The sequence below is a fragment of the Peromyscus leucopus genome, chromosome 15 (assembly GCF_004664715.2).
Source record: "Peromyscus leucopus breed LL Stock chromosome 15, UCI_PerLeu_2.1, whole genome shotgun sequence".
In the NCBI taxonomy this organism is placed as follows: domain Eukaryota; kingdom Metazoa; phylum Chordata; class Mammalia; order Rodentia; family Cricetidae; genus Peromyscus; species Peromyscus leucopus.
Window position 1 is genome coordinate 45,012,641 of NC_051076.1, and position 13,832 is coordinate 45,026,472.

A 13,832-nucleotide genomic window follows, 5' to 3' on the forward strand; every position below is an offset into this window, starting at 1 on the left:
GTTTGAATGAAATATTATAAACTAGGGGGAACTTGCGCAAAAATGACCATGCCCTATAGATGAGCTGATATCTTCCAAGTATTCTTAGTTCGATATAACATACACTGCAGAACTAACAGTGAGCCCTGCCCAGGGGGGCTCTGATGCTTTTCCCTTGTAATTTCTCCGGGATCTCCCTGAACTTCCCATTCCCCTCTTCTCTGACAGTGTAAGTTTGGTATCAGAGTTTGTGGTGCCTAAATGAAGCTACAAAATGCAGAGAAGCCCAAAGCCAAGCACAATCACGGCCTGCTACTGCCAGGCTCTTTTAGAATGTTCTTATAATGGTGTTGAAGTAGACCAATGGACCTAGATGTTCAGCTTTCTCCAAAGCCCGAGTTCCTAACTTTGTCTTCTCATTCATTCTGTTAGAACAGAGTGAGAGAGGGGGCGGATTAGTCAGATGCTCCTGAAGAGCAGCCTGCCCTGGAGAGCAGGGAAGCCATGGAAGGAAAGAGTCTGGCTGGCTGGCTGCCAGCATGGAACAGATTAGCCTCTGGCTGTGTCTTCTGCCCTTTACCAGCCCTGATATTCATGCTGTGACCCCTCACTCCTGGTGCCATAGGAATTCAAATAAGGTGGCATAGGCTGGGCACTTTAAGCAATGTTAAATAAATAACGGTGGTGTGATTAATTTTAACTATCTAAAGCTATGGCAATGAACATTAAACATAATGTGGGAGGAATCCAAGCCATCTAAAACCCCAGGGGTAGCTACTCAAAGAGTTCTGATTTAAATTCTTCCTCATTCAATTAGGGTAGGAACTATGTCTGCTTTCTCTCTAATTCTATCACATTTCACCATATGACTAACAAATTCATTAATTTGCAAAGCAATAATCTAATGACAAAATATGTCAGGGGGGCACGATGGTATTAAGGCCCCAGTTAAAGACCTGATGCTGATGCTTGTGCAAGGAAACTCCATCTTTGCTTAGATGTGCCTACTTTCTGGAATTAATAATGCCACTGATTATCCTAGAGAACAGCTATGAAAAGAACCGAAATGCAAGGACGCCTACTATAGGACAAAGGGAAACTAAGGCACTCAAATTACAGCATATCCTATTTTCTTTCTATAAAGACATTGTAAAGGGAAATAGGTATAATGATAATACCTACCTTCCACAGAGTTCCTTTGCGAACTAGAAAGAAAGAAAAAATGTATGTAACCCTCTTGCATAGTGACTGACAAGAAGTAGAAGACTAACAAATTACAGCTATTATTTTTTTTAATCATTTATTCCTGAGAGACTTTTAAAAGTAATTTCTGCCTCCTGTGAAAGGAATCCGACAGCTGTGCAAACAATGCACAAGTTCCTCGGAATTAATAGAAAATATTCATGTCTCAACTTTCAGGAGTCCATTGTGTTCTTGTTTGTCAAATGAGAACACTGTGTGCAGTAGAAATGAGTCAGCCCTGCCCAGCCTTCCCTAGGATGTTATAAAGTTCGGCATAATGCTAATTAGAAGTAGTCATTGCTCTTTAAGACTCACAGCTATGTGTTTCATCAGATTTCGTGATGAAATAGATAGGATGTTTATTTTTATTGCATGCCTTTAGTTGGCAATGGTATAGAAGCCAGCCTACCACTAAAATACTTGCAGAAGAAACACAAATACTTCCTTGCAACTTATTACTTAGTCAGGTTACACATTAACATTAGCTTAAATGATCTTTGCTGAAGTTCTCCAGCTTTGATGCCTGCACAACAATACTATGCTTATCTATTATGCTTTTGTCATAATTGATGAAACTGTTTTACCCTCCTGCCACCTGTATGGAAGATAGAGAAGCAGGTCTTACGATCTCTATTCCACAGGTTGGAACACTGAGATATCACCAGCCGAAGTGACATCTGTGGGGTCAGCAATTCAGAGGGAGCTACAATCCAAGTTCCTGGGGTGAGTTTCTTCTTACTCCATGCTGCAACACCCCAGGCTCCAGAGAGTAAACGCCCCTAAACAATCTTCCATTCTTCAACATGACCCCAAGTAATATATATTCAGACAGACAGAAGACAATTTACTCTAGGACATTTATCCGTTCTTGCAATTGATGGTATGTAAGATAAAAATAACTTGACGTCTCAGATGAGAAGCTTCCAAAGTGGCTAAAAGTAAAGGGCTCAGATTCCATATAAGTGTGAAGACAACAGAAAGAGCTTTGAGTCAGGAGTCTGGAAGGTAGTTCAAGATAATTCTGTTACTCACTGTGAACGTTTAAATAAGTTCCTCATTCTGTAGAGTTTCTATTTTATCATCTACAAAACATGGGAGTTGGACTCAATGTACTGGAGAGTGTTACAATTATCAAATGAGAAAGCCAGTACTTGAATTCAGGGAGGTTTCCCCTTCACCAATATATGCAGAAATTAGCATATACCAGAGAATCGAAACCAAGATAGTTTACAGTGGCATTCTATAATAATGATATATCAGCTATCCTTATTAACAAGCTGCAGAAAAATAAATTGTCACATCTATAAGCATCTTAAAAATGTATCAAGGTCAGGATTGGAGAAGTCCAGGGCTGGTGGGTATAGCTCAGTAAAAGAACAGATTTAACATGTTGCTGAGTTCAATTTCCCGCACACATACAAAAAGACATCCATTTACTCGCTAACAAAAACATCCTTGCCACTGCGGTTTTTGAAGTTTAAGAAATAAATGTTCCCTTTTGTGCTTAATTCATCTAGTGGGTCCTAGAAATAAGAGACACAGTCAAAGTGACATCATCCTTGCCGGAAGAAGCCTGGGTACACAGAAAGAGCTGGCCAATCCAACCACCACCCACTGCAAGAGGGTCTTGGAGACAAGTGGAGATTGTGTCTCCTCATTTTTCACATAGTCCTCAAGATGGGTGTTTGTCTGTCTGTCTGTTTGTTTGTTTTGAGGGCTTCACTTCCACTTAAGCAGATTTTCAGAAATCTAATTAAACCTGATTGTGTCTGGCCCATGTTCCAGAAATACGCTGATTTCCCTTAACATACATGGCATTTACCATAACCAAAAATTCCTTTCTAAAAAGTTCAGCTTTCTAGAGTTTGATAAATATAAGTTTACAGTGAATTCCGATAAATTTCTTTCAAACCTTTTCCTCATCATAAGAGAAATAATTACCATAATTACCATATTCTACAGATCACTGAGAAGGACCATTAACTGAATGATAATATATCATTAATGTTGCCCAAGAGAAATAAAAGACATTTCGGATGATAAAAAAACAACCATTTCCCTTTTGTTAAGAATTCAAAACAAGTCACTCATTTTCTCATCACATACCATGGTACCTAACATAAGGTTCAAGTCCTCCAGAATGACAGACCCAGTTAGAGCTGGACTGGCCTCAGCCTTAGGTCCAACACCATCATCACCTGCCTGCACCTGCCCTGTGCTGTGGCCGCTTCCTGACATGCTCGAGTCATTCACAAATATGTTCCTCTGTCCACATCCCTCAGATATAAAACCCTGCCCTTCTCAGGCTGAAGAACTTAATTGGCAAAAAAAAAAAAAAAAAAAAAAAAAAAAAAAAAAAAAAAAAAAAACTCTATCTGTGGTCACTGCCATTTCTGTATGTGCTTCTCACTTTCTTACTCTAGCGATACAGTGAGTTCTGCAATGAGAGAGCCTTTCATAACCGCCATTACACTCCTGGCACGTTTGATGAATGGATCAGCAAAGTTATTAACTCCTAGAGACATAAAACAAACGCCACTTTGCATTGGAGGTTGTCCTCTCCTGCCCGGACCTGAGGTCATTTATTCCTTCTGCCTTGTCATAGTTTGAATACTATCCTACATAACCACAGAAACACAACACAAATATTTCTGTAATTGGACATAGAAAAATTGTGACATCAAGTTGAAAACTTTGGCTACAACAATGATCTAAATGATCGTGCTGGGGTGATCAGAAAAGCCATAAAAAGGAAACACTATTCCTGGGGAAAATATGTCTTTTCTTATTGTCTGTGTGACCACTCACACATTCAGTGGCCGTGCAGGTGGTGTGCATGCTTATCTGTGCCTGTATGTAGAAACCAGAGGTTAACACTGAAGACTTTCTCATTTGATCTCCACTAGTTCTCTTTTGTTGAAGGCAGGTTCTCTCACTGAACCCGGAGCTTATCAATTTGGTTGCACTGACTGTCTAGCAAGCACTGTGGAGCCTCTGACTCCACTGTCCCAGCCCTGGGATTGCACACATATGACACAGAGCATGGCTTTCTATGTAGGTTATGGGAGATTGAAGTTGAATCCTCATACTTGCAAAGCGTTTCATTTTCTTGACTAAGCCATCTCCCTAGGCCATGATTAGTCATGTAAAAAGGATGATTAGTCATATAAGGCTGACATACTAAAGTCAATCAACCTAGGCTTCAGGATACCGTAAAGGCCTTAGAAGTTGAGTTCCCATGACCACCAATAGTAGTTTAGCTTTAAATTTTTGTCTTTAGAGTTCATTTACTTGAAATTGTTTTAGAGTCAGTTTTATTGTAACAACAAACATCATGGTGTACTTTTTGTTGCTTTTTAATAGATTTACATAATAAAATTTATTTACAAGCACATCATGAGGAAAGATATTTGTCTTTGTGATAATAAAATGTTGGAGTTTTTGTTTGTTTATTTGGTTTGGTTTGGGTTTTTTGTTTTTTGAGACAGAGTTTCTCTGTATAACAAGATGTCCTAGAACTCGTTCTGTAGACCAGGCTGGCCTAGAACTCAGATATCTACCTGCCTCTGCCTCCTGAGTGCTGGAATTAAAGGCATTCACCACCACTGCCTGGTGTTTTTGTTTTTGTTTTTGTTTTAAGAGGATAAAGAATTTAGAAAAATAGTATGCAAGTTCATGGTTTTAATAATTCTATAAACTTAAATGTTCTGTATTCTGGAGTTAACCTAGAAAAATGGTTTTCTCAACATATCCTCAAAGAAGATCTGGCAATAATGTATACAGTCATTTGTGTTTAATTTTTAGATAAGTAAACATTAACGTACCTATATCTATACATATATGTGTATCTACACATACATGTGAAACATACATGACTATTGTCACATTATTCTTCTTAGGAAGACATATAGAAAAGTCAACTCATCACACATAAAGTAGTCACAGGCTAGACAGCCCAGCTTGGTAAGCCAATGAGTTCACTGTGGTTCCTTACAGGAGCAAGGGTGATACCAAGACATCCGCCCTGTCATCACGTCTCCTGAGCACAATGTGGAAAAGTGCCCCCTTTCCAAACTGTTCACTGAGAGGAACAGCTACATTACAGCTGCATTAAAATATTGACTGCAATAAACTTTATAGGTGAAGCGGATTGAGGGGCTAGGACAAAAAAAAAAAAGGTCCAGTGCATTTAGAAGGTCTTTACCTTATTAGGCCTGTCCAGAAAGCTAATAGAACTAGATTCCCAGGCTGCAGGCATGGGATTATTCAGAATACCTCAAACAGGGTTTGGGACTCTGTGTGTGCACCACATTTTCTTTATCCATTCCTCTATTGACAAGCATTGAAGTTCGTTCCATTTCTTTTCTTTTTGTTGGTCTTATTGTTTGTTTAAGACCGTTTCATGTAGCCTGTGCTGAAACAGATGTATAACCAAGGGTGACCTTGAACACCTGATATTCCTGCCTCTACCTCCCAACAAGTGGAATTACAGGCATGAGCCATCTCTCCCAGCTGGCTCCATTTCCTGGCAGGTATCTCTGAAGTATACTGACTTAGAGATGTTCAAGCACTCAGCAGTGCTACAGCTGAATCATACAGTATTCCTATTTTTAGCTTTTTGAGGAAGCTTCATAATGATTTCCATAGAGACTGCATCAATTTACATCCCCAGCACCAGTGCATAAAGGTCCCCCTTTGTCACACATGTTCAGCAGCATGAATTGTAATTTGTTTCTCGTTGAAAACCATAGAAGAATCTCTTATTAAAAAGATGTTTCATTTTGTTTTATGTGTGTGTGTGTGTGTGTGTGTGTGTGTGTGTGTGTGTGTGTTCTTTTGGATTTTAACAGGGAAAAGAACAAAGGCAGAGATAGTGTTTCTCAATGTGTGGTTCAAAGTCCTTCTCTATAAGAATTATTTGAGCATCTCAGTCAAAAGGAGTCCTGAACCTCATTGCAGACCCTGGGAATCAGTACTAAGATTTGATCCTGGAAATTTTAGCTTCTGTGAATCTCTTTGATGATTCTAATGTAGTGGGTTAATAATACCTAAACTCAAGCAGCCATTCCTATCAGGATTCCAAAACAAGTTGTAAAAAGTAACAGCGTGGGTTTTTCAATAAATGATATACTTGATGACAAAAATAAAAACAATTTTGCTGTGAGATGTTCTCTATGCGGTGAATGTGTTGCTCTGATTGGTTAATAAATAAAGTACTGATTGGCCAGTAGCCAGGCGGGAAGTAGAGGTGGGACAAAGAGAGAGGAGAATTCTGGGAACAGGAAGGCTGGGGAGGAGACACTGCCAGCCACTGCCAGGACAAGCAACATGTGAAGTACCAGTAAGCTATGAGCCATGTGGCAAGATATAGATTGATAGAAATGGGTTAATTTAAGATAAACTAGATAGCAAGAAGCCTGCCGTGGCCATACAGTTTGTAAGCAATATAAGTCTCTGTGTGTTTACTTGGCTGCGGGACTGGCAGGTGAGAGAGATTTGTCCTGACCATGGACCAGGCAGCACCAGGAAAATTTTAGCTTCACAATTTCTCATTTTTCTTTTATTCAATAGCTCGTGGTGAATTTGGGCTGGAGTTGGCCAAACTGCTTTGAAACAATCACCAGGAATTCAACAGAAGAACAGAAAGCCAACAAGCCACCAACTACAACATCAAATACCTGGTATGACCTTCAGAAACTCAGCTAACCCAAGAAACAGCTTTGTTTGCTTACTTGCCTGTTTATTTCTAGATAGGCTCTGGTTTATCCCAGAATGGCTTCCATCCACCTCCTAGGTGCTGGGACTGCAGGTCTTTACTATAACCAGTCTATGTGGTGGTAGAGATGGGTCCCAGGATTCATGCATGCTAATAAGGTATTCTACAGATAGTTCTACATCCCCAGTCCAGAAAAGCTCTTTCATAAGAGTCATCTACATCTAAACTCTGCAGAATGGCTACACTGGGGATTTTACTTGTGACAGTCCAGTGGCCTGAAGGTCACAGCTCTGCTGTGACACAGAGGTTGCAGAGAGCTCTCGTCCTTTCTTTTTCAGCCTTTACCTTCCCTTGCAAGCTTTAACAGAGCAGTTCAGCTGTGGATCCACGTGTGTGGAGCCTCTGTTTGGACTAAACTTGGCAAGCAGAATACAGCAACAATGCTAAGACTATAAATCACCCTCTATTATAACAGGACTCCCTTTTCTTTTCTTTTCTTTCCTTTTTTTTGTGGGGGGGGGGAAGTGTTTTGAGACAAGATTTCTCTGTGTAGCTTTGGAGCCTGTCTAGGAACTCACTCTGTAGACCAGGCTGGCCTAGTTACAGAGATCCACTTGCCTCTGCCTCCTGAATGCTGGGATTAAACTGCCTGCCAGAACTCCATTTTCAAAGAGAAATTTTCATGTGAATTGAATTGAGCTGAGTGCCAGAAATTAAGTTGTTGCTTTTAATTTAAAAAAAACTTTCAAGATGATTTCAATTATTTATATTCTTTCTGAAGCATTTTAATAAATATTTTTATAAAGTGAACTGCATGGTTTGCTTCCTAATAATCCAAAATTCAGATTAAAGAAAGGTGCTTGACAAGAGACAGCAAAAAGCTCCCAGGACCTTCAGTTATAGTTTTTATATAAATACTCAAAAACATTTGGAGATTACCTTTTAAAATTATATAATACAGCAGATGCAAAGTTTCTGCCACTATGTAGAGAATAAGAGTTTGAAGCAATATTTACAGAAATCATAATGTAAATCTGTCATAAAATTTGAATTAGATCAAATGCAGGGAAATATGCTCTATGTATGTATATACTCATTATTTTTTCCAGAATTAGAGGTTCCATGCTTGCTAGCTTTTCTGTCATAACATAGATCCACAGAAACACTTCAAGTCAGGCCTGGTGTGGCACAGGCCTTACTCAAGGTTGAAGATGGAGCATGTAAACCAAGGCCTGCTTGAGCTAAGGTTCAAGGACAGAGTTTATCTCAAGGGAAAAGAGGGATAGGGATAGAGCCTAACAGCTTAGCATCCCAGCAAACTGCACACACACTCATAGGAGAATAACCCTGAGCCTGGTAAAGTAACACACACCTATAACCCTAGCACCCAGGAGAAAGACTGAGGGGGAGGATGGTGATCCCCAGGCCAGCATGGGCTGTATAGTAAGACATTGTCAAAAACAAACAAAACAAAACACCCTAAAACCAAAATAAAACAAAGCAAAAACCTTGATTCACACAGTTCTTGGCTCTTATGGTCAGTAGTTTTGCTTGTTTCCCTATTTTTAGCTTTTCTTGATGAATCGCATACTGGAATAATTGTTGCTTCAGATGACATTGCTTTAAACCATTTCCTCATCGAAGTTATGTAATGCCTCTCATTTACGGAAAGAAAAAAAAAAAGAAGCATTTCCTTCAAAGGAGAAGGGGGTAGCGTCAAGAAACGGCTCTTCAAAGTTTACCTAGAGTGCCCTCTGCTCCAGGATTAAACTTAAGTTTTGTTTGGCCAGTCACTCAAGCAAATCTATTTTCAGAGGGAGTTGAAGGTGTGACATGCCTGTCTTTCTGTCTTCCGTATTTTTAAAGATCTCTTGGAGAAGGTGCATGTAAGTGCCGGTATCCATAGACGTCACAGGTGTCTGATCCCCCTAGCTCTGGAGTTAGAGGCCATTGTGAACGACCTGATGCGGGTGCTGGGAACCAATCGACAGTCTTCTGCAAGAGCAGTATAAACTCTTAACTACTGAGCCTTTGCTCCAGCCCCTCTCTTCCATATTTGAAGTGAAATCTTTGAAATAGAGAGTTTCCGTTCTCATTCCCAGTTCTGCAGAACTACCCTTGTGGCAGCCTGCATCCTACATGTCCCAAACCATCAAGATGACTCAGACTTCGTGTTCCTCATCATCGGTGCCACCATCCGATAACTCCCCTTTACTAAAATGTTAAAGATCTTTTACTGAATCTTTGAAAGACTGTTGTTAAAATGCAAAGAGCCAAAATTATCCTCATGCTCTTGCTCCATAGCCTGCTCTTGGCAAGTTCCTTCATGCCTTGCAGAATCTCCCATCTTAACAGTGTACCTAAGCATGATCCAGCACTCATGTGACCTTGGTTGTTACCATTTGAGTGTAAAGTATCCTTCCAAAAGATTCATTTATTTACAGCTTAGTTGCCAGGTAAGAGCTATTTTGGGGAAGTTCTGGAAGCTTTAGAGGTGTGGCCTACTTGGAAGTCATAAGTCACTTGAGTGTTTGATGTCAGCCTTGGGTGTTTTGTCTGAGGCTTTCTTGGGTGAATACCCTACGCCATGTGTTCTGGCTGCCATGATGTGCTACTGCCTAATTGCAGGTCAAGGAACATTAGAGTGGTTTGCATGAGAATGGAGGAGGCTACTCCACAGGGGAAAATGACTACCTGCTCTGGAACCCAATAACTTCCACTAGTCTCTTAGGGAGTGATGGAGCCTCATGAACCCTTCCTCAATTCATAACAGAATACTGAAGAGCCCAATCACGTGCTCTTCTTGGGCAGGTAACCACAGCTACTATGAGTTCACGACTGCAATGGCTCTGTCAGGTCCAGAAGACAGTACTTTCTCATTTTTTCTCATTAAATCAGTTTCCGACTTTAAAAAACAATGTCTACCATAACAAGAAGGAAAATGCACAGGAAGCCGACTTTAGGAAAGATTTGTAAGGTCTACATTAATAAAGCCACTCTATTGGGTGCACATCAAAAGTAAGTGGTTGAGATCTAATCTAGGTACTGAAGATGAATGAGAGAACATCTGTTCCCTCACTGACTTCAAGTAAGGAAATGAAGGCTGGAGAAGCCAGGGCTGAGATGATGCAACACTGGATAATTTTCTCTCTCATCCTCATTCATCCTCTCGTGAGCACTTACAGAGTCCCTGCTGCAAATAAATCACGGTACAAAGAGCTGTGCAGGGAATTCCAATTGTGGGAGGCAGGCTCCCAGCTCTGTGTGATTCCATGTCTGATGGCCAGCGGAATTTTATGACAGATGAGTTAGCTGGCAGAGGCCCTCTTATCTACCTGAAGTGAGGCACTGAACAGAATACAGAAGCATGAATAAATATGAAGCATAGAAGGTGACCTAAGTCCTCAGGGCAACCCTATTAGTGAGCCATCACATATTATTGGAAACTGATAAATATTCATGCCCTAATCAGAACAGCGGCTCACTTGAGTGAGGAGAAGCGACCTGAACCGCGCCTTTGATTTCAATCTTAAGGACAAAGAAGAAGCAAGAACAACAGGAAGGAAAACACTAAGTAAAAGACTGTGGAGAAGGCTGAAATGGAAATTTGCTGCTTTCGCTTTAACAAAACATTGACAGAAACGGGGGTGGGGGTGAGCCCGTCTCTCTAACTTCTAGATACTCAGTTTCAACATACTATGTTTACAGGCCTTGACTATGACGGGACTGTGTTAGAATCCCCACTGTGTGTATCATCTCTTTATTGGAAAAAGCACATAAGAAGAAAACAAGAATGCATGTGACTACTTTATTAGTGTTTATTAAGTTATTCCTGAGTATGTATCAGCGGGCTCTGCTCTCAGATACAGCTGATGGGAGAGTCGTTTTCAAGTCTTAAAAAATTAGTTTCCAAACTGAGAGCTACCTGGTGTTTCTGATAGATATATTGGCTATATAGAATCCCTTTTTTAAAAGCCCTCCCTGGCCGGGCAGTGGTGGCACACACCTTTAATCCCAGCACTTGGGAGACAGAGCCAGGTGGATCTCTGTGAGTTTGAGGCCAGCCTGGGCTACAGAGCGAGCTCCAGAACAGGAACCAAAACTACATGGAGCAACCCTGTCTCGAAAAACAAACAAACAAAAAAAGCCCTCCCTGTGTTTACAGGAGACAAAGAAATCACAGTTGTCTTTTGATCACAGGTTCAACACACCGGGCTGCCTGAGGTGTGGATGAGTCCTTCTGATACCAGACAGTATAACTTGGTATTTCCAATGCTCATAATCTCCTGTCAAAATTTTCCTTTGGAGGCAAGAATTGGTCACCCTTGGTCAATCTTAGGAAAAAAATCAATGCAGACAGGCTCCTTTGACAACAGAGAAAGTTAATGACTACTGTACACCATTTGTGATACAAGAAACCCACAGACAAGTAAGAATCAGAACTGTATCTTTTCTCGTGTGGATTCTCACTGTTTTCATCTCTGCCAGGCAGGATATCAACTGAAATGTGTCTTCTTTTCTAAAGGAGCTTGTGCTTAAGGAGTGTGTGGAACACGTGTGACTTGAGCTTTAGAAAAACATTCAAAGTTAATTCTTCCATAACACAAATGTAAAGAGTGTGATAGCATCATTCCCATCTCTGAACAACACCGCTGGTCAAAGCCCTCCTTCTCCTTGTGAGGTTCAAAGCGGGAAAGAAGGGCAGTTCGAGGCTGCTTTGAGGAGGACACAGTCCGTGCCAAAAAGAAAGCATAACAGGTTTCCAAGCTGCAACCCAAGACACCCGGAGTTGAAGGGATCTTTTATGCAGCTCAAGCTTAGGAACGAGTTCTCAGCCCTGGAGTCGGGGCTACAGTTTGGCCACACAATTGCAATCCAGCTCTCCAGGCGGGTACCAAACTTGATGACAGTGGGTCATAAGCAACAGGATGTGGCAACTTTTTTTTTTTTAATCATCACCCAAATCAGTAATGAAAACAAGAAATGAAGAAATGCATTCTTGGTTTGGTTTTTGAAGTTGAAATTTCTGTTATTTTTTTTGATCTGAAGTTTGAGGAACCTCCTATGAGTTCAGCTATCTTAGTCAAGCCTTGGACTGAGATGAGCCCTCCTCTTTCCTAACATATTTAGTTCCTCAAATGGAACATGTCTAAGGAGTGTAATGAGTTCAAGAAACGGGCAGCAATAGCTGACAATGCTGATTGGATAAATTACCACAGGGCGCGGACAGCAGGTAGACTCTTCAAAGATGATGACTCGCTGTTCTCTATATCTGACCCTTCTTAGAACTTGCACCAAAAATATCATAGAGGAGCTCGGTTGTAATCAGAGAGGTCAGGTAAGTCTCGGGGCCTGCCTCAGTGTTCTAAACAACTCCAGTGTGGGGGTGAGACTGGCGTAGTCCCCACTGCCAGCCTACTCAGGTTTATCTCCATACCCAAGCACCTGAAGTACAGCTCCCGAGAAATGCTCCTTAAGTAACCTGTATGGCCACCCAGTTTGAAAGATGAGGGTAGCATAATGAAGGAGTCAGAAAGAATGAATTCAGATTCTGAATGCACCGTTTTTCTCACAAGCTGAGCAACTTTCAGTGTGTTTCCTAAAACTGTCCAGCACTTCCCTTTCTGGTCTATAGTTCAATCCCTTGAAATTCGGTATACATTACCTCAGTCAATATTTATGAAATTGTCTAGACTGTGCTTGGGAGAACAAAAGATACAGAATCGATAATGGCCAGCCAGTCTTGGCAGAATGAAGGGAGTCACAGAATTCATGCGAGGAGACTGCAGATTGCTTAGAGCATATGCCCAAGCCTCAAAAGGCAAGTTGTTTGGGTTGTGAGACTCTCCAGAGCCCAGAATAGTTTGGCTGCTACAAACACCCAGTGGGCCACGAGACAAGGAGAAGTCACGTGGCACTTTCTCAGCCCTCAGGAGAGACTGATGGTTCCTCAGTTGCAGATGTCCCCAAACAGCTCACAGAACTAAAGCAGAAAGCTCAAGGGAAAACATACCACAGGCTTTCGCCAAGTTTGGCACACAGCTCAGACCTGGATCCTGCCTCTAAAAACCACAGCGCACCTCTCTTTTGAGTAGAGAAAAAGAAAAAGAAAGGACACCCGAGGATGATCCTTCTGGATATACAAGACCATCTTCCAGACATCTGCAGGGAGAAGCTCCTGTATAAATCCTCTCTGCCTCATGACCACTGACACTTGTAAAAAATTTCAACATCAACACAATCTAACCCAGAGCAATCTATCCAAAGGGAACAAAAATGTATCCTTGGGTTGTAAAGAAAACATAAAATGGTTCGTGAATCTTCAAAGGCCATAAACAGAAACATAGTATGCTCATGGTGCTAAAATTTAATGAAGGAAGGAGGAAGTTGGCAAGAGTTTAGGATAAATAATGTCTACCAAGGCTGAAAGATGTGACATTGACTTTTTTTTTTTTTTTCAGTGAGAAACACTATCTGCCTGTCCTGCCTGGTATACTAACTTCTAAGTAAAGGAGGAAGTTGCCTCCTCTTCCTAATAAAAGACAGTAAGAGAGAGTCACCACATAATATACTATGTTAAGTATCTTATGCCTCCTGTTTATTTATCCTCCTAACCAGCTCCCCAAACGTAGGGAAGTTTTCTGTATGCAGATTGCTAAAGCTGTAGTGCCCATTAGAAACGGGCACACACAGGTGCCCACTACACACTTGTTGAACAAGTGGCTAAAGAAGTGAACAGACACAGACAACCCCAGTCCTCCTAAACTGCCTTGTGGAGACAGTCACAGGGTGATGCGGGAAGAACAGGCCACTGCTGGATCACACAAATCAGGAAACTAACCCAGATCCAGGGAGACAGAAAACGCTTCTGGGGGAAAAGGATACATGTCATATG

General features: G+C 41.1%; 1 long non-coding RNA gene across 1 annotated transcript; it reads left to right on the forward strand.

The window, feature by feature from the left end:
* Positions 1-1,807: 1,807 nt before the first annotated feature.
* LOC119089116 lies at positions 1,808-13,520 on the forward strand. Its single transcript, XR_005092946.1, has 3 exons — positions 1,808-1,944; positions 6,793-6,902; positions 13,399-13,520. It is a non-coding gene; the product is annotated as an uncharacterized LOC119089116 (long non-coding RNA).
* Positions 13,521-13,832: the final 312 nt, after the last annotated feature.